This window comes from Anolis sagrei, chromosome Y (assembly GCF_037176765.1).
Source record: "Anolis sagrei isolate rAnoSag1 chromosome Y, rAnoSag1.mat, whole genome shotgun sequence".
Taxonomy (NCBI): domain Eukaryota; kingdom Metazoa; phylum Chordata; class Lepidosauria; order Squamata; family Dactyloidae; genus Anolis; species Anolis sagrei.
This window is the reverse complement of record NC_090035.1, coordinates 22,149,267-22,167,888: the sequence shown is the minus strand read 5'-3', so window position 1 is coordinate 22,167,888 and position 18,622 is coordinate 22,149,267. Positions and strand designations below refer to the sequence as shown.

The following is an 18,622-nucleotide window of genomic DNA, read 5'->3' as shown; positions in this document are numbered from 1 at the left end:
GTAGACATTAGGCCTGGGTAACGACGGAAAAATTTGTTTCTAAAATCGATTCGTTTTGGGGGGGTTTTTGCGTTTCGATTTTTTAAAGAATTCCGAAATTTTTCTTTTAAAAAGTTCGATATTTACGAAATTTTGTAAATGTTAAAAAATTACGAAACAATAACGAATCGATTTCGAAACAATAACGAATCGATTCGTTAATGGCGGATGCGACCGCAAAATATGCTAAAAAACCTCCAAATGGGACAGGGGGAACTTCTGAAGCTTCCCTCTCCCTCTGTTGTTGACTGTTGGTGTGATATTATAATTTTTTTTCACTAATTAAACAAAAAACAACTATAAAACTTGCCCCAGACATGCGGAAATAATAACAAAACGACTTCAAAATGATAACGAAACAAATACATAACAAATCCAAAACAATTACGAAACGAATTTAAAAATTCGTTCGTTTTTATGTTGCTCCAGAATGGTTCGTTATCGCTTCGTTATAAAAAAATGAATTTTTAACGAATTACGAATTAACGAAACGAAACCGCCCAGCCCTAGTAGACATGGTTGGGAGTACAAAATATCAAAAAGTCTTCTGTGAAGAAAAAATCCACACATCTGAAAGACTAGTTACAGTAAAGATAACTTCCAAACATGATTCATTCACTATGGAGGTTCCAGATGATCGCACAATAGAAGTTTTGAAGATCAGAACCGTGGTTGAAGTTAAGAATCTAAGTGAAACTTATCAAAAAGAAGAGAGACATTTTGCTGAGAATAAAACATTAGATCAGCTCCTCCTTATTAAACCTGAACACTTCGAAATGCCTACAACTGAAAAGAAAATAAGCAGAGAAAGAAGATCTAGTTATATATTGGAGGAAAAATCTTCATCTTCGAGTGAGGAAGAAAAGGAGAATACAAACCAAGCTGATGGACTGTTAAGAAAAGATATACACTGACTGTGTTAGTCTTGATAAAAAGACAAATCTCCAGTTCCAAGGTTTAAAGGTTCATCCAGACAGCAGTGATGAGACTGCAATAGAGAAAGACAATGTTCTTGTTCGTTCTTCCAATGATGGCGAATTCTCTTCAATACCAAGAAAAGATGTTCAAGGAACTATAAATTCTTCACTAAGACCTGATGCTACGTTGAAGCAAGTCTTTATTCGAGCCTTAAAACTCAATAAAAGCAGAACTGTTCCTGATAATTGGAAGACCAGGTTGAAAGAGAAAAAAACTCCAGCAGCAAAGAAGAGAAAGGAGAAAACTTCCTACAACAGCGTTGTAACTTCATGGAAGACCAAGAGACTCTTAGTTATGAACAACCTGTGATTAACTATAGAGACTTAAATCTCTTCAAATTATTCAGACTTGCTCATGTTTAAAGGACTTAATGATATTAAAAGACTGATATATGTAAAAATACTGAGAATATATGTCAGTAGAGTCACAGGGAAACTAACCAAGTATATTGCAAAAGAGATAAGAAAAATGTTAGAAATGTGAAACTTTGGTATTGCATACATGGATGATATTGAATAACTGATCAGTATATGGTTTGTATATAGTTATATAATATTGATATCACCCAAATTACTTTTGACCATTCTAGTTGGTAGAAAAGTCAAAAATAATCCCTATGGGTTGGGAGGTGTGACGATGTGTAACTTTTATTCTTATGGTTATGTGTTGTTTAAACAGTAGTTAATAAATGGTATGTAGGATTATATTTTGTTAGAGATGGTGGCTGGTGGCTTGAGCTGAGTTGCCATAGCAACCGGGGCGGAGCCAACTATCACTTCACGGCGCAGGTTTTTGAAAGTGGCAGTTGTAAGCCGGTGAGCTACAAGGAAGGACTGGTTTCTCTAGTGGGAGAAACAGGGAGTTTATTTGTGACCAAAGGGGGTTACAGGAAAGGACCCGGTAGTGATAAAGCTACAGGGGGTTATTGATTCTGGGTTAAGAATCAAGGTTTGGCTGGGAGCCAATTCTGTTGAATAGGCCTTTTGGCTTATTTGTTTTGCTGGGACAATTGTCCAGAAGAGATACATCTGCTTATAGAAACCTCTTGAAGTCTGTGCCTGAGGTTACTCATGAAACCTTACTAATGTAACCAGTCAAGATTCGTGCCTCTTGTGAAGAAACAATCAAATCTGTTATACCTTGCTTGTTCCAATAAAATTGTTACTGTTCTCCTCAAGCCTTGCCTGATACAGTTTCTCTTAAGTCAAACAGCCTGCATAAGAAGTAAAACCAAACCAGGGACAGAAAACGCTACGCTATCAAATGAATAAAGCCTTCTGTAAATAATAGTCCCTTTATAAACCAGCTCATAAACTGATATTGTTCATTTCCCGGCTTTCCTCACAGATTAGGTGGCAGTAGTTTTACCTCTCCTTCACAGTTTTCTCCTCAGATGGATCCCTCCAGCTTCCGTTGAACAAGACCACTGTCCCGTCACTGTCCATCTCCCAGTGCACCTGCTTTTATTATTCATGTTTACCTTCTTCTCCTTCCACCAGGGGGGTTAAGGGTAAATGCACCCCTGGAGGGCTTTGAGGTGGCCAGAAAGTTGCGCTGGCCTTCACTGCAGGCAAGCATTCAGTCAGAAACTCATGGGGGTTTATGGCCCAGTGCCACCCAGGAGGGTTTGGAGTTAGTCACACAACGGGAACAAACCCATACTGTTTCTGCACTGTTTCTAAAAACCTGCACCCGCCCAAAAAATAGATTGATTACGACAGCAATGTCCAGTTGATCACTGCTGTCTTTTTATATTCCCTTGGAAGATTCCTCATCTCCCAAAGTAGAGTATAATGCTACCAGTTGAACAAGTCCCCCCCCCCCCCCCCCCGAGCCTGTAGGTTTTCGTTAATCCAGTAGTTTTAAAGCATCTTCTCCTTCTTTGGGGAAGTTCAGAAGTTCAATATACAGCTTAGCAAGCATTGTTTCTTTAATTCCATAAGTCTGACATTGGTAAGGGTGGCCGCAGGGCAAGGAAGCGGTCTCTCCAGGGTGGTATTGGCTGGGTTGATGTTTGCATTTAGCTTTCACAGCATCTCCAGAAGGTTCCGTCTGGTAGGTTCCTCAATTCTTGCCTTGATTGAATATCATCATCCGTGGAATAAAGTACAAGACAGCACTATAAGCTGTCATAGAGCACTGCTCCAGTAGGTTCTCAGTAGCTCAAGTGATCGGCATGAAACCCTAATCTGCCAGTCTTGGGGGAAGGTTTGGGGAGTGACGTATGCATTTAGTTTCACTGCAGGCAAGCAGTCAGTCCCAGGAGGGAATTGCGGAAGTGACGCTTGCAGATAGCTTTCACTGCATCTTATTCGTCCTGAAGTAGGACTCCACTTTCTTGATTTGAACAAAAATCCTCCTCCATCTGCCATGCTATTGTCTATTTCATTTCCTTCCGATGACTCCTCATTTCCCAATGGAAAATGGAATACTGCAAGTTGAGGAAGCGCACCCTCCCCCCCCCCCCCCGGAAACAGTAGGTGTTCGTTACTTAAGTACTTTTAAAGCATCTTCTGCTGGGCCCAAGGGGTCAAACCCATTCTGAAACAGCACTGTAGTTAGAAATCTGCTGCCACAAATAAGTTACATTTGCTGACTCCGGCTAGCTTGGCCCAAGGGCTCAAACCCATTCTGAAACACCACTGTAGTTGGAAATCTGCTGCCACAAAGAAGTTACATTTGTGGCCAGAGTGACGTTTGCATTCAGCTTTCACTGCATCTTTTCAGTGCAGTGTGCTGTGCCATTGAGGGCAGGGATTCTCTGTCAAACCCCAGCTTTACTTCCCCTTTCCTTATGTTGTGGCCAAAGTACTTCTGTTGGCTTCCATCAATGCCTGCTCTACACCCTTTTAGTAGAAATCCACTTCCTTGGTTTATCCCAGCCACATGCCATTCAATAGTGATCCCAGGAATGTGGTCTGACATTTCCTTTGTCTTTGAATGACATTTTCTCTGCATCGCCGGCATCAGGTTTCTTCCTCTTCCTTTTGACATCCAAAGCAGTGTTGGCTTTCCGTTGAGCAAGCCCACTGTATCCTTGGTGGCCATCTCCCTGTGCCCCTGCTTTTCTTTTTCCAATTGTCCTTCTTCTCCTTCCACCAGGGGGATTAAGGGTAAATGCGCCCCTGGTAGGCTTATAGGTGCCCGGAATGGTGTGCTGGCCTTCACTGCAGGCAAGCATTCAGTCAATAACTCAAGGGGGGTTAAGGCCTAGTGCCACCTGGGAGGGCTTGGAGTTTGTCACACAAGGGGAACAAACCCATGCTGTTTCCACACTGTTTCTAGGAACCTGCAACCGCCCAAAAAACAGATTAATTTTGTCAGCACCGTCCAGTTGATCACTGCTATCTTGTGTTTCCGAGAACCTGAAATGATAGACTTTCAAATATCTACACTGCCTTGTTATCAGCCCTGTGCTGCACTATATTTCTTCTGCTTTATTGTTCTTCGACACCAAGTAGGTTCCTTTTTGAAATGGGGCACTATAATGATCCTTCATGAGGGATGGGGCACCACTCAATACTTTTGTGATCCCCATTAGCACTCCTTGCCTTCATACAGAGGTTTGCAAAGACCCTAAAATACCTTCAAAAGAACATCCTTAAACTACCTCCAAAAAAAGAAATCCATTAAAAATTTCCCTTAAAAAAAAGAACCCTAAAGAAAAAACAATACAAAAGGGAGAGCCTTGCATTTATTTGAGAACAGCTGCTACATTAATTGTGTTCTCTATATTGTGTTCCCACCAAAACAAGTACTGCTCTCATGTTGAATCAATCCACTGAATCTAACTAAACCCCCCCCCCCCCCGACCCTTTACCCTGTGGTACAATCCAAATCTCCATGCCCACAGCAAATACTGCAATGACTCTTGCATTCCTCAGTTCATTCCTCAGTTCACCAAGTCCTTCTCCCTTAAGATTGGTGGAGAACGGATCAATAATATTTTCTGCCTGACTTTTGTTATTGTGGCCCGTTTCCTGGCTGCGGTATTGGCAAGCGGTTACTCCCGGGGGGAATGCCAGGAGTGACGTTAGCATGTGGCTTTCACCGAAGGCAAGCAGTCATTCACAGGGGGCATTCCAGTAGTCATGTTTGCATTTAGCTTTCACTGCATCTTTGTCGTCCTCTGGTAACCCCCGTGAACCAGTAGGTGTTCGTTATTTCAGGATTTCTAAAGCCTCTTTCTCATCTTTGGGGAAATTCAGAAGTTCAATATAGAGCTTAGCAGACAACGTTTCTTTAAGTCCTGGGGGGAGTGATGATTGCATTTGGCTTTCACTGCAGGCAAGCAGTCATTCCTGGGGGTCATTCCCGTAGTCATGATTGCATTTAGCTTTCACTACATTTTTGTCGTCCTCTAGTAGATTTCGACTTACTAGCCTTGAATGAATATCCTCATCAATTTGCATTGTAATTTTATTTTTAGGTTCCTTTGGAATGGGAGTGGATTATATGAGTCTCACTCCTCATTGTTTCTCTGGGCCCTTAATGTTGGATTTCAGGACTGCCTGGTTGACTGCTGTGTTCCATGTTGTGTAAGTCTTTCGGTGCCCTCAATGTAGTACATTGCTCCCCCTGTCATGGTGTAAGGAATACCCCCGCCCCCCCCCACCCCTTTATACAAAAAAACAAACAAACTCGAATCAGCCAGGGCCTCGTGTTCCTCTGAGAACGTCGGCATGCGCATCCATATCCTCAGGAATTGTCCGTCAGCAAATCAATGTTCCCAACTTGGAGTTTGGCCTTTGAGTCTTTACACATCCTGTGTCATTATCTTAGGACTGCAAACAAACACTTAGTGCACAATTTTTGACCTCCGGGAACACTTGTTCCATAACAGTGGCCGTTTCACATATACGTGCGTACTCCCCTTCCTCACATATTCCACAAGCACTTTGTTGCATTCATTTCTCCATGTGACCCCACCCTCTACGTTTTCCGCATGGTACGTGTGCAGTGTTCCGGCATTTGTCTGCTTACTTCCCATCGACTCATTTCTGCAACTCCTGGGTGGCCTTGGAATTTCTTACGAAAAAAAGATTACTCATATGAGATCTGTGTTCCTAACGTTACAGGTCGATGATATATCCAGAGGGAAATGTCTGCCTGGCTGCTTTGTGTAGGTCAGTTCCTTTTTCACTGAGTTTCTTCTGGAAGAACCACTACCCTCTGCTCGATGGGTGCTAGTGCTTCTTGCTTGTTCTGAATCTGCCAACTTTTTCCAGTCTCTGCTTCAGTGTTCCGTAGTCCGTCCCCTCTCGAGCTTACCATTGTTTTCCTCTCTTTGAGGGGTGTCTGTTTGTCTGCTGTGTTGTGGTACCCGATTAAAGGTCTGCTGCATACATTTGCCAAAAGGCTAGTTTCTCTTCCTCATTCCTGCTGTTACTTCATATTTTCTCTTGAACAATTTTAACCGCCACATCTACTCCTTTCTTTAGCCCTTTGGTTTATTTAATGTTATTATCTTTTTTTAATTGTTAAAACTGTTTATTTTGATTATGGTACATAACAGAAAAGCAACCCATGGCAAATCAGATATAATCAGGTACCAAAATTTTTGACGTGTACATGCCTCTCTACCTTATTCAATCAAACAGTTAATTTTGACGTTAAGTACAAATTATTATCATTTACATATCTTAATACACATAAACTTGCTATTTCTAGCTTTTTTCCAGTGCTTTCAGTCAGAGCTTAGTATTAAATTTTTTCATAACGTTCAGGAAATCAGCACATGGCATTTTACACACAAACCCCAGACCTTACACTCAACCCAAAACTCCTATCCTAAACAAACTAAACCCTCATCCCCACACCCGTGCACCCTTCACCATGACTTCCCGCACCGAAACACTATGAAGCCTTTAAGCCTATTTATCTATCCTTATTCATGGTAAACCTAAATTCCTAATGGAGCTCTTCTATATTACTGACTCTCTATTCAGATATGCCATGGCCAACTTCCATTTTTCTAGAAAGTCCTCATTACTCTTATTCCTCCTGTTATAAGTTAGTCTGGCCATTAGCATATATTCTCGCATTCTTTCCCTCCAATCCTTTTTGGTTAGACCTTTTTCCCCTTTCCAATCTTTGGCTATGGTCAATCTTGCCGTTGCAAAGCTATATTGATATATTTCTTGGTCCTTCTGATTATTGTTTTCTCTCTGTAGACCTAGCAGACACAGTCCAGGGCTTTTTTTTATCTTGTTATGTAACATTTTATTTGTCTCCTTAATTACCTTATCCCAAAATTCCTGTATGATCACACAGGTCCACCACATGTGGAGAAATGCCCCTTTCTGTTTCCTGCACCTCCAGCAAATACCTTGTTGTGATTTGTCTATTTTAGCCAATGTAGCTGGAGTGATATAGCATCTGTAAAACATTTTGTATTGATTCTCCCTAATTGAACCCGATAAAGTAAATTTGAATTCTTTGTTCCATAGGTATTCCCATTTGTCCAATTCTATTGGTCTGCCTAGGTCCTTAGCCCAGGATATCATTACTGTCTTGACTCTGTTGTCCTCCATGTTATAACTTAGTATGTATTTGTATAATCTAGAGATTAACCCTTTATCCCCCTTTTTCCATATTCTTTCCAATTCTGATTCTTTGGTTGCAAATCCAATCCTCAAGTCTTTTTTGTATCTTTCATGCAATTGGTGATAACGAAACCAATCATTAATCTCCAATTCTTCCCGCCCTTTTAATTTCCATTTTTCATTTTCTCTAATAAGGTATTCTTTATATGTTCTTGTTTCTACCCTTAAGGTTGGTCTTGAGACTGCTTCTAGTGGCCTCAGCCAAAGGGGTTTTTTTGGTTCCATACCTTTACTGTATTTTTTCCAAATATCCAATAGTCCCCCTCTAATTATATGTTTATTAAAATCTTTATTTAATTTATCTCCATTATACCACACGTATGTGTGCCAGCCGAATCATAATCCAAATCCTTCCAAATCTAGTAGGGTCTTGTTTTCTAATTTTATCCATTCTTTCAGCCAGGACATTGCTGCAGCCTCATAATAGGTCCTTAAATCGGGTAAGCTTAGCCCCCCTCTTCCTTTATCATCAATTAAATTTCGGTATGCTATCCTCGCTCTTTTTCCAGCCCAAATAAAATTAGTAATCTCTCTTTTCCATTTCTCAGAGATTTTTGTTCCTTTAATGATAGGTATATTTTGAAACAGGAATAACATTTTGGGGAGTACCATCATTTTTATTACTGCAATTCTGCCCATCCAAGTTAGGGGGATTGTTTGCCATCTGGTGAGATCTTTTTTTATGTCTTCCCATGTTCTAACGTAATTATCCTGGAATAGATTGATATTTTTGTTTGAAAGCCATATTCCTAGATATTTTACTTTCATTATCACCTCGCAGTCTGCTGCAGCCTCCAATTTCTTGCGACTTTTAACATCTATATTTTTTTACTAAAAATTTAGATTTCTCCTTATTTATGATAAATCCTGATATGTCACCATATCTTTGGATTGTATCCAATAGTTTTTTAATACTTTGTAGTGGGTTAGTTAGGATGCAGACGATATCATCTGCGTAAGCCCTAATTTTTAGTTCTTGGCCACTGATCTTTAAACCAGTGATTTCTTTCTCTTCCCTTATCCTTGCATTTAAAATTTCTAATCCCATAATAAACAATAGTGGGGACAACGGACAGCCTTGTCTTGTCCCTTTTTGTATGTCAATGTAGTCTGATAGTTGACCATTTATTTTTAATCTTGCTCTTTGATTGGTGTATATTGCCCCTACTGCCCTTTTAAATTGGTGGCCAACTTCAAATTTTTCTAGCACTTTATCCAAATAAACCCAACTAACATGGTCAAAAGCTTTTTCTGCGTCAATAAAGAACAATGCCAGATCTCTATTTGGGTCTTTGTCTGCTATTTCCAGGGTGTTCAATATCAGTCTGATGTTTTGATTTACTTGTCTTCCTGGGAGGAACCCCACTTGATCTTTATGTATTAACTGTGCTAGTGCTTGCTTAATTCTGTTTGTCAATATGGTGGCGAATATTTTATAATCACAGTTCAACAAAGATATTGGTCTGTAATTTTTAATTAAATCTAAATCTTTATCCTGTTTGGGCACTAAAACAATTATGGATTGCTTCCATGACTCTGGAAGTTCCCCCTTTTTCATTACCGAATTCAACACTGATACCAACAATGGCACCAGCTCTTCCTTAAATGTTTTATAATATAGGATTGAGAGTCCATCTGCCCCAGGGGACTTGTTTGCTTTGGCCAAATTTATTGTCCTAATTACTTCCTCTGGTGTGATTTCTCTATCTAAATCAGCTTTCATTGCTTCTGAAATTTGTTTTAAATTTGTCTCCTCTACATACTGCGAGATTGTCCTAATCTCCCCCTGAGTTCTTTTATATAGGTTAGCATAGTATTCTTCAAATAGTTTTTGTATCTGTTGTGAATCAGTAATAATTTCACCTTTATTTTTTATTCTCATTATCAATGGTTTTTTCTTTACATCTTTTATTTGCCAAGCTAATAATTTCCCTGGTTTGTTTGCGTTTTCAAAGAAGTTGTATCTATTAAACATCATTTTCCTTTCTATTTCACTAGCAATTAGCTGTTCATATTGTTGGTGCAGTTTTTTAAATTCTCCTTGTAGTCTCATCTTTGTTCCTTTTTCTTTATCTATTTCTAATTCTTTTGTCCTGATTTTTGCCAACAACTCCAGTTGGGCCTTATTTTTTCCTTTGAACCAAATCGAGTTTTGTTGTATCAGTAACCCTCTAATTACTGCTTTTCCAGCCTCCCAAACTATTCCCTCCTTCATTCCTTCTTTAGAGTTGTCCTTTAAGTAATTAATAATTCCCGTTCTAAGTTTCTCTCTATGTGATTTAATTTTCAAAATGTAATCATTCATTCTCCAAGCTCTATTTCTTTTGTATCCCACTCTTAATTTCATTAATATTGGGTTATGGTCGGCTAATACTCTAGGTAATAACTCGATTTTCTCTGTTTTCCCCACTAGTTCCTTAGTACCAAATATCAAGTCAATTCTTGAGGATGTGCCATGTCTATGTGAATAATATGAATACTCTTTTCTTGTTGGGTTGTGGACCCTCCAAATATCATAAAGTTCCCAATGCCGGATTTCCCTTAAGAAGGAACCCGGGAGTTTACCTTCCTTTCTGTCCTTTTTTACTTTACTATCTCTATCCTCTTTGGGCACCATGACTCCATTAAAATCCCCCATCCATAACATTTCCTTTTCACCATATTCTGCTAATATGCGTGTTAGCTTTTTGTAGAATGCTTTTTGTTTGTTGTTGGGAGCATACACTCCTACTAATAGTACAGGGTTTTTTTTAAATACACACCTTTATTATTAATATTCTACCTTCCTCATCACAATATATTTTCTCTGGTGACAGTTCTTTTCTTATATAGAACAGTACTCCATTGGTCTTTTTGTTGTTACATGCTGTAAATAATTGGCCCAACCTTTCTTTTTTTAACAGGTGACTATCCTCATAAATCAGATGTGTCTCAACCAAACATGCTATGTCTGGTTTGATTTTCTGCAAGTAATGAACCACTTTCTTACGTTTATAGCCGTTATTTAAACCATTAATGTTGGAGGCTATAATTTTTACACTTTGTATAGACATTATAATCTACTCTACCCCATCCTATCCCCCCCACCCCCACCCTTTCCAATAAGAAAAAAAATACATTACATTTCCTGATACACATTACATTGCTCTTAATGTTCCATTATTTATTAGTCTATTCCCCCACTGTTTCAACTTCTTCTTCCACTTCTTCATCATTTTCCTTTTTTTCTTCATCCATTTGAGCGCTCTCCTCGTTTTCCTTCCGCTCTGGCTCTCTCCTTTCCTGTAGCACCCCTTTACCCCTTCCATGTCCTTATCTCTCATCGCCTGCATGCAGTCTTTCTCCATCTGGGAAGTCCTGGGCATATTTCCTTAGAAATTGTTCAACCTTCCCTGTGTCTGTAATATAGTGTCTCTTTGCCTTATGGTAGAAGGAGATCCCTTGTGGAAACAGCCAGCGAAATGGGGTTCCTCTATTCTTCAATTTAACCACCAGTGCATTGAATTCTTTTCTTTTTCTGAGAAGCCTTCCTGGGATCTCCTTCATCATTAATATTTTCTTCCCTTCAATCACAATTGGGGATTCATATTGTTTTTTCAGCACTATCTCCTTAAATGTTTTGGCAACAAATTGAATTATACAGTCCCTAGGTACTTTTTTTTGTCTTGCGAAGGCTGAGTTGATTCTGAAACATGTCGAAATTGAAGCATGAATAATGTCCAAATCTTGCTCTTTCAGTAACCCTGCCAGCATATTAGCTATGTAAGAGATGAGACTTTCCCCTTCCAGGCCCTCCCTGAGACCTCGAATCCTCAGAGAGCACTCACAGGCTTTCAGCTCTTGCATTGCTATGGCATCTAAGACCTGTTCATGTTGGACCTCATAGGTTTGACTCTGTTCTTCCAGTCTTTCCACTTTCTTTTTAACAGATTTTTGATCTTTATCCAATTTTGTAAACTTATTGTCCATTTGGTCTTGCCTGTTAGCAATTTTTGTACATCCAGCTGTAGTGAGCCTACAGTGAGCTGTAGTGAGCCTATTGCTTGTGTCAGGTTTTCAAACATTGATTTAATCTCCAGGAGGGTTTGGTCTGGGGTTGGTGTTGATGTTGAAGTTGAAGTTAAAGTTGCTGTTATTATCTGAAATACATAATCGCAACCTTGGCTCATTTAATTTTTCCATAAATTGATTTTTACTTTGAGTTTTCATACCCTGTTGTTTCTTTGGCCACAGGGGGGACTCAGAGGGGTGTCTGCTTTACTGCTTTGTGTATTCCTGCACTCCTCCATGGTGAATCAACTTTACTTTGCCGTTGCCAGCAGGAGTTTCGTTCTAGGGGTGTTTGGGTAGCTTTTTCGATGTCATGTGTTGCGCAGGTGTTGGTGCGGGTAGGTAGGAATCATCCAGGAAACTGGAACTCCCAAAAACCCAAAGTAACTGTAAATTGCTCAGGAAAACTTTAATTATCACAAAACCATTTCTTCAAACCAATGAGGTGGGAAACATATGTTACAGTCTCAATCAGGACTGGGAGCAAGGGTATTGAAGCAGAGAAGCCTTGCCAAGATTCATCTTTCCACAATGGCTGTGAATGCCGGAGCAAACCACAACCCCAGGTCAGATGGACTATGTTTTGAGACTCCGGATCTTCCTCGGTTGCCAAAAGAACCAGCTTGAAGGCGCTTGGGATCTCCTCAATGTTATCCAGGATGATCTGAACATAAAGCGTTTATGGATCCAGTGCTATTTGGCCCACCCCCCACCATTGCTTGCCCTCTGTTGTCCTGCATCATGACAATGTGCCTCGTTGACAGATGGTCAACGAATCCTTTGGATGGGAAATCACTGCCTGCCTACTTGCCCTGTGCATTTTTAGGCCAGTTCTTCATCTCAGACTATCCTCGGGGAGAACCACCACTTTCTGTTCTATGGGTGCTACTGGTTCCTTATGAAGGTGACTTTGTCCCCTTTTGTTCTTCCACATGTGAGCTGCCCTTTCCCAGCTATCTTTTACCTTGCTGTTAATTTACAGGACTGCCTGGTTGTCTGCTGTGTGTTGGTGAGCCATTCAGGTCATGAGCTTATTTTGCCAGTGCCCCCTTGTCTGTCTCGTTGGTCGTGTTTATGTTATCCTCGATGATGAGTGGAGTAGACTTTGTGGATGCTGGCAGGAGTTCTGTCCTTGGGGTATTTTTAACGTTCCCTAGATTACATGAGGGGTTGTGCTTCTCTTTGCACAGGTAGCTACCGTGCAGAATAGGGGAATGGGAGGAGTGATGGGAGGATATAGCTTTGACTGCACTTCACTTCCTTCACCAGCTCTTCAGCATCCTTTTACTAGGATTAGACTTCCTTGGATTCTCCCAGCCACACACCATTTATTTGGGATCACTGAAAAGTGGTCTGACGTATCCTTTGAATTTCATTTTCTCTGCATCGCTGGCATCAGGTTTCTTCCTCTCTGAATTCTGTCAACAATGAGAGTGCGCTGGCAATGCTGCCCTAGCAAAGGAAAACCACTCTGGCACGGAGAAAGAGGCGGACAAAGGGGCGGGGAGAGAGGCGCAGTCTCATGACGTCAGGGACGTGCTGGCACAGTTTGCTTCCGCAGGAGGCTAGTTTGCGGTGGCTCTAATGATGATGATGATGATAATAATAATGTTTACCTTCTTCTCCTTCCTCCATGATATTCCTCCCGAGACTCCTTCTTCTTCCACAAAGAATGGATGCAGGCAAGAAATCAGTCAGTCAGTCAGTCTGTCAGTCAGTCTGTCCTGGTGGGTTAAGGCGTGATGGATGCACGAAGGGCTTGGAGGTGACTGGAATGGGGCACTGGCCTTCACTGCAGGCAAGCAGTCGGTCAGTCAGTTAGTCCCGGTGGGTTAAGGCATGATGGACACAGGAAGGGCTTGGAGGTGGCCGGAATAGGGCGCTAGCTTTCACTGGAGGCAGTCAGTCAGTCAGTCAGTCATTCTGTCCCGGTGGGTTAAGGCATGATAGCCCGTTGGAGGGCTAGGAGGTGGCGGGAATGGGGCACAGCCTTCACTGGAGGCAAGCAGTCAGTCAGTCAGACAGTCCCGGTGGGTTAAGGCATGAAGGACACAGGAAGGGCTTGGAGGTGGCAGGAATGGGGTGCTGGCCTTCACTGGAGGCAAGCAGTGAGTCAGTCAGTCAGTCAGTCATTCTGTCCCGGTGGGTTAAGGCATGATAGCCCGTTGGAGGGCTAGGAGTTGGCGGGAATGGGGCACGGGCCTCCACTGGAGGCAAGCAAGCAGTCAGTCAGTCCCGGTGGGTGAAGGCATGATAGACTCACGAAGGGCTTGGAGGTAGCCAGAATGGGGCACTGCCCTTCATTGGAGGCAAGCAAGCAGTCAGTCAGTCAGTCAGTCCCGGTGGGTTAAGGCGTGATGGACGGACGAAGGGCTTGGAGGTGGCCAGAATGGGGCGCTGTCCTTCATTGGAGGCAAGAAAGCAGTCAGTCAGTCAGTCCCGGTGGGTTAAGGCGGAATGGACGCATGAAGGGCTTGGAGGTGGCCGGAATGGGGTGCTGGCCTTCACTGGAGGCAAGCAGTCAGTCAGTCAGTCAGTCAGACCCGGTGGGTTAAGGTGTGATGGACGCATCAAGGGCTTGGAGGTGGCTGGAATGGGGCACTGGTCTTCACTGCAGGCAAGCTGTCAGTCAGTCAGTCAGTCAGTCCCGGTGAGTTAAGGCATGATGGACGCAGGAAGGGCTTGGAGGTGGCCGGAATGGGGCACTGGCCTTCACTGCAGGCAAGCAAGCAGTCAGTCAGCCAGTCCCGGTGGCTTGAGGTATGATGGACGCAGGAAGGGCTTGTAGGTCAACGGAATGGGGCACTGCCATTCACTGCAGGCAAGCAAAGCAGTCAGCCAGTCAGTCCCGGTGGGTTAAGGCATGATGGATGCAGGAAGGGCTTGGAGGTGGCCGGAATGGGGCGCTGCCCTTCACTGCAGGCAAGCAGTCAGTCAGACAGTCAGTCAGTCCCGGTGGGTGAAGGCATGATGAACACAGGAAGGGCTTGGAGGTGACCGGAATGGGGCGCTGCCCTTCACTGTAGCAAGCAGTCAGTCAGTCAGTCAGTCAGTCAGTCCCGGTGGGTTAAGGCGTGATAGACGCACAAAGGGCTTGGATGTGGTGCTTGCCTGCAGTGAAGGCCAGCGCCACATTCCGGCCACCTCCAAGCCCTTCGTGCGTCGATCATACCTCAAGCCACCGGGACTGGGGCTTGGAGGTGGCCGGAATGGGGTGCTGGCTTTCAATGGAGGCAAGAAAGCAGTCATTCAGTCAGTCCTGGTGGGTTAAGGCATGATGGACGCATGAAGGGCTTGGAGGTGGCTGGAATGGGGCGCTGGTCTTCACTGCAGGCAAGCTCTCAGTCAGTCAGTCAGTCCCGGTGGGTTAAGGCATGATGGACGCAGGAAGGGCTTGGAGGTGGCCGGAATGGGGCGCTGGCCTTCACTGCAGGCAAGCAAGCAGTCAGTCAGCCAGTCCCGGTGGCTTGAGGTATGATGGACGCAGGAAGGGCTTGTAGGTCAACGGAATGGGGCACTGCCCTTCACTGCAGGCAAGCAAAGCAGTCAGCCAGTCAGTCCCGGTGGGTTAAGGCATGATGGACGCACGAAGGGCTTGGAGGTGGCCGGAATGGGGCACTGCCCTTCACTGCAGGCAAGCAGTCAGTCAGACAGTCAGTCAGTCCCGGTGGGTGAAGGCATGATGGACACAGGAAGGGTTTGGAGGTGACCGGAATGGGGCGCTGCCCTTCACTGTAGCAAGCAGTCAGTCAGTCAGTCAGTCCCGGTAGGTTAAGGCGTGATAGACGCACAAAGGGCTTGGATGTGGTGCTTGCCTGCAGTGAAGGCCAGCGCCACATTCCGGCCACCTCCAAGCCCTTCATGCGTCCATCACGCCTTAACCCACCAGGACTGACTGAATGACTGCTTTCTTGCCTCCATTGAAAGCCAGCACCCCATTCCGGCCACCTCCTAGCCCTTCGGGCGTCTATCATGCCTTAAGCCACCGGAACTGGCTGACTGGCTGACTGACTGACTGCTAGCCTGCAGTGAAGGCCAGCGGCACATTCCGGCCACCTCCAAGCCCTTCGTGCGTCCATCACGCCTTAACCCACCGGGACTGACTGACTGACTGCTTGCTTGCCTGCAGTGAAGGGCAGCGCCCCATTCCAGCCACCTCCAAGCCCTTCCTGCGTCCATCATACCTCAAGCCACCGGGACTGGGGCTTGGAGGTGGCCGGAATGGGGTGCTGGCTTTCACTGGAGGCAAGAAAGCAGTCATTCAGTCAGTCCTGGTGGGTTAAGGCGTGATGGACGCATGAAGGGCTTGGAGGTGGCCGGAATGGGGCGCTGGTCTTCACTGCAGGCAAGCTCTCAGTCAGTCAGTCAGTCCCGGTGGGTTAAGGCATGATGGACGCAGGAAGGGCTTGGAGGTGGCCGGAATGGGGCGCTGGCCTTCACTGCAGGCAAGCAAGCAGTCAGTCAGCCAGTCCCGGTGGCTTGAGATATGACGGACGCAGGAAGGGCTTGGAGGTCGATGGAATGGGGCGCTGCCCTTTACTGCAGACAAGCAAGCAGTCAGCCAGTTAGTCCCGGTGGGTTAAGGCATGATGGACGCACGAAGGGCTTGGAGGTGGCCAGAATGGGGCGCTGCCCTTCACTGCAGGTGAGCAGTCAGTCAGTCAGTCCCGGTGGGTGAAGGCATGTTGGACACAGGAAGGGCTTGGAGGTGACCGGAATGGGGCGCTGCCCTTCACTGCAGGCAAGCAAGCAGTCATTCAGTCAGTCCCGGTGTGTTAAGGCGTGATGGACGCAGGAAGGGCTTGGAGGTGGCCAGAATGGGGCACTGCCCTTCACTGCAGGCAAGCAAGCAGTCAGTCAGTCAGTCAGTCAGTCAGTCAGTCCCGGTGGGTTAAGGCATGGTGGATGCATGAAGGGCTTCGAGGTGGCCGGAATGGGGCGCTGGCCTTCACTGCAGGCAAGCAGTCAGTCAGTCGGTCAGTCAGTCAGTCCCGGTGGGTTAAGGCGTGATGGACACATGAAGGGCTTGGAGGTGACCGGAATGGGGCGCTGGCCTTCACTGCAGGCAAGCAAGCAGTCAGTCAGCCAGTCCCGGTGGCTTGAGGTATGATGGACGCAGGAAGGGCTTGGAGGTGGCCGGAATGGGGCGCTGCCCTTCACTGCAGGCAAGCAAGCAGTCAGTCAGTCAGCCAGTCAGTCAGTCCCGGTGGGTGAAGGCATGATGGACACAGGAAGGGCTTGGAGGTGACTGGAATGGGGCGCTGCCCTTCACTGCAGGCAAGCAAGCAGTCAGTCAGTCAGTCCCGGTGGGTTAAGGCGTGATGGATGCACGAAGGGCTTGGAGGTGGCCGGAATGTGCCGCTGGCCTTCACTGCAGGCTAGCAGTCAGTCAGTCAGTCAGCCAGTCAGCCAGTTCCGGTGGCTTAAGGCATGATGGACGCACGAAGGGCTAGGAGGTGGCCGGAATGGGGTGCTGGCTTTCAATGGAGGCAAGAAAGCAGTCATTCAGTCAGTCCTGGTGGGTTAAGGCGTGATGGATGCATGAAGAGCTTGGAGGTGGCCGGAATGGGGCGCTGGTCTTCACTGCAGGCAAGCTCTCAGTCAGTCAGTCAGTCCCGGTGGGTTAAGGCATGATGGACGCAGGAAGCGCTTGGAGGTGGCCGGAATGGGGCGCTGGCCTTCACTGCAGGCAAGCAAGCAGTCAGTCAGCCAGTCCCGGTGGCTTGAGGTATGATGGACGCAGGAAGGGCTTGGAGGTCAACGGAATGGGGTGCTGCCCTTCACTGCAGGCAAGCAAGCAGTCAGCCAGTCAGTCCCGGTGGGTTAAGGCATGATGGACGCATGAAGGGCTTGGAGGTGGCTGGAATGGGGCGCTGCCCTTCACTGCAGGCAAGCAGTCAGTCAGTCAGTCAGTCCCAGTGGGTGAAGGCATGATGGACACAGGAAGGGCTTGGAGGTGACCGGAATGGGGCGCTGCCCTTCACTACAGGCAAGCAAGCAGTCAGTCAGTCCCGGTGGGTTAAGGCGTGATGGACGCACAAAGGGCTTGGATGTGGCCGGAATGGGGCGCTGCCCTTCACTGCAGGCAAGCAAGCAGTCAGTCAGTCAGTCAGTCCCGGTGGGTTAAGGCGTGATGGACGCATGAAGGGCTTGGAGGTGACCGGAATGGGGCGCTGGCCTTTACTGGAGGCAAGCAAGCAGTCCGTCAGTCAGTCCTGGTGGGTTAAGGCATGGTGGACGCATGAAGGGCTTGTAGGTGGCCGGAATGGTGCTCTGGCCTTCACTGGAGGAAAGCAAGCAGTCAGTCAGTCAGTCAGTCCCAGTGGGTTAAGGCGTGATGGACACATGAAGTGCTTGGAGGTGGCCGGAATGTGGCGCTGGCCTTCACTGCAGGCAAGCAGTCAGTCAGTTGGTTAGTCAGCCAGTTCCGGTGGCTTAAGGCATGATGGGTGCAGGAAGGGCTTGGAGGTGGCCAGAATGGGGTGCTGGCTTTCACTGGAGGCAAGCAAGCAGTCATTCAGTCTGTCCTGGTGGGTTAAGGCGTGATGGACGCAGGAAGGGCTTGGAGGTGGCCAGAATGTGGCGCTGGCCTTCACTGGAGGCAAGCAAGCAGTCCGTCAGTCAGTCCTGGTGGGTTAAGGCATGGTGGACGCAGGAAGGGCTTGGAGGTGGCTGGAATGGGGCACTGTCGTTCACTGCAGGCAAGCAGTCAGTCAGTCAGTCAGTCCCGGTGGGTGAAGGCATGATGGACGCAGGAAGGGCATGTAGATGGCCGGAATGGGGTGCTGGCCTTCACTGCAGGCAAGCAGTCAGTCAGTCAGTCCCGGTGGGTTAAGGCATGATGGACCCAGGAAGGGCTTGGAGGTGGCCGGAATGGGGAGCTGGCCTTCACTGCAGGCAAGCAGTCAGTCAGTCAGTCAGTCAGTCGGTCAGTCCCGGTGGGTTAAGGC

At 45.8% G+C, this 18,622-nt stretch overlaps 1 pseudogene; it reads left to right on the top strand.

The window, feature by feature from the left end:
* Positions 1–554: 554 nt before the first annotated feature.
* Positions 555–1,379, top strand: LOC137095310 (AT-rich interactive domain-containing protein 4B pseudogene; annotated as a pseudogene).
* The last annotated feature ends 17,243 nt before the right edge of the window (positions 1,380–18,622 follow it).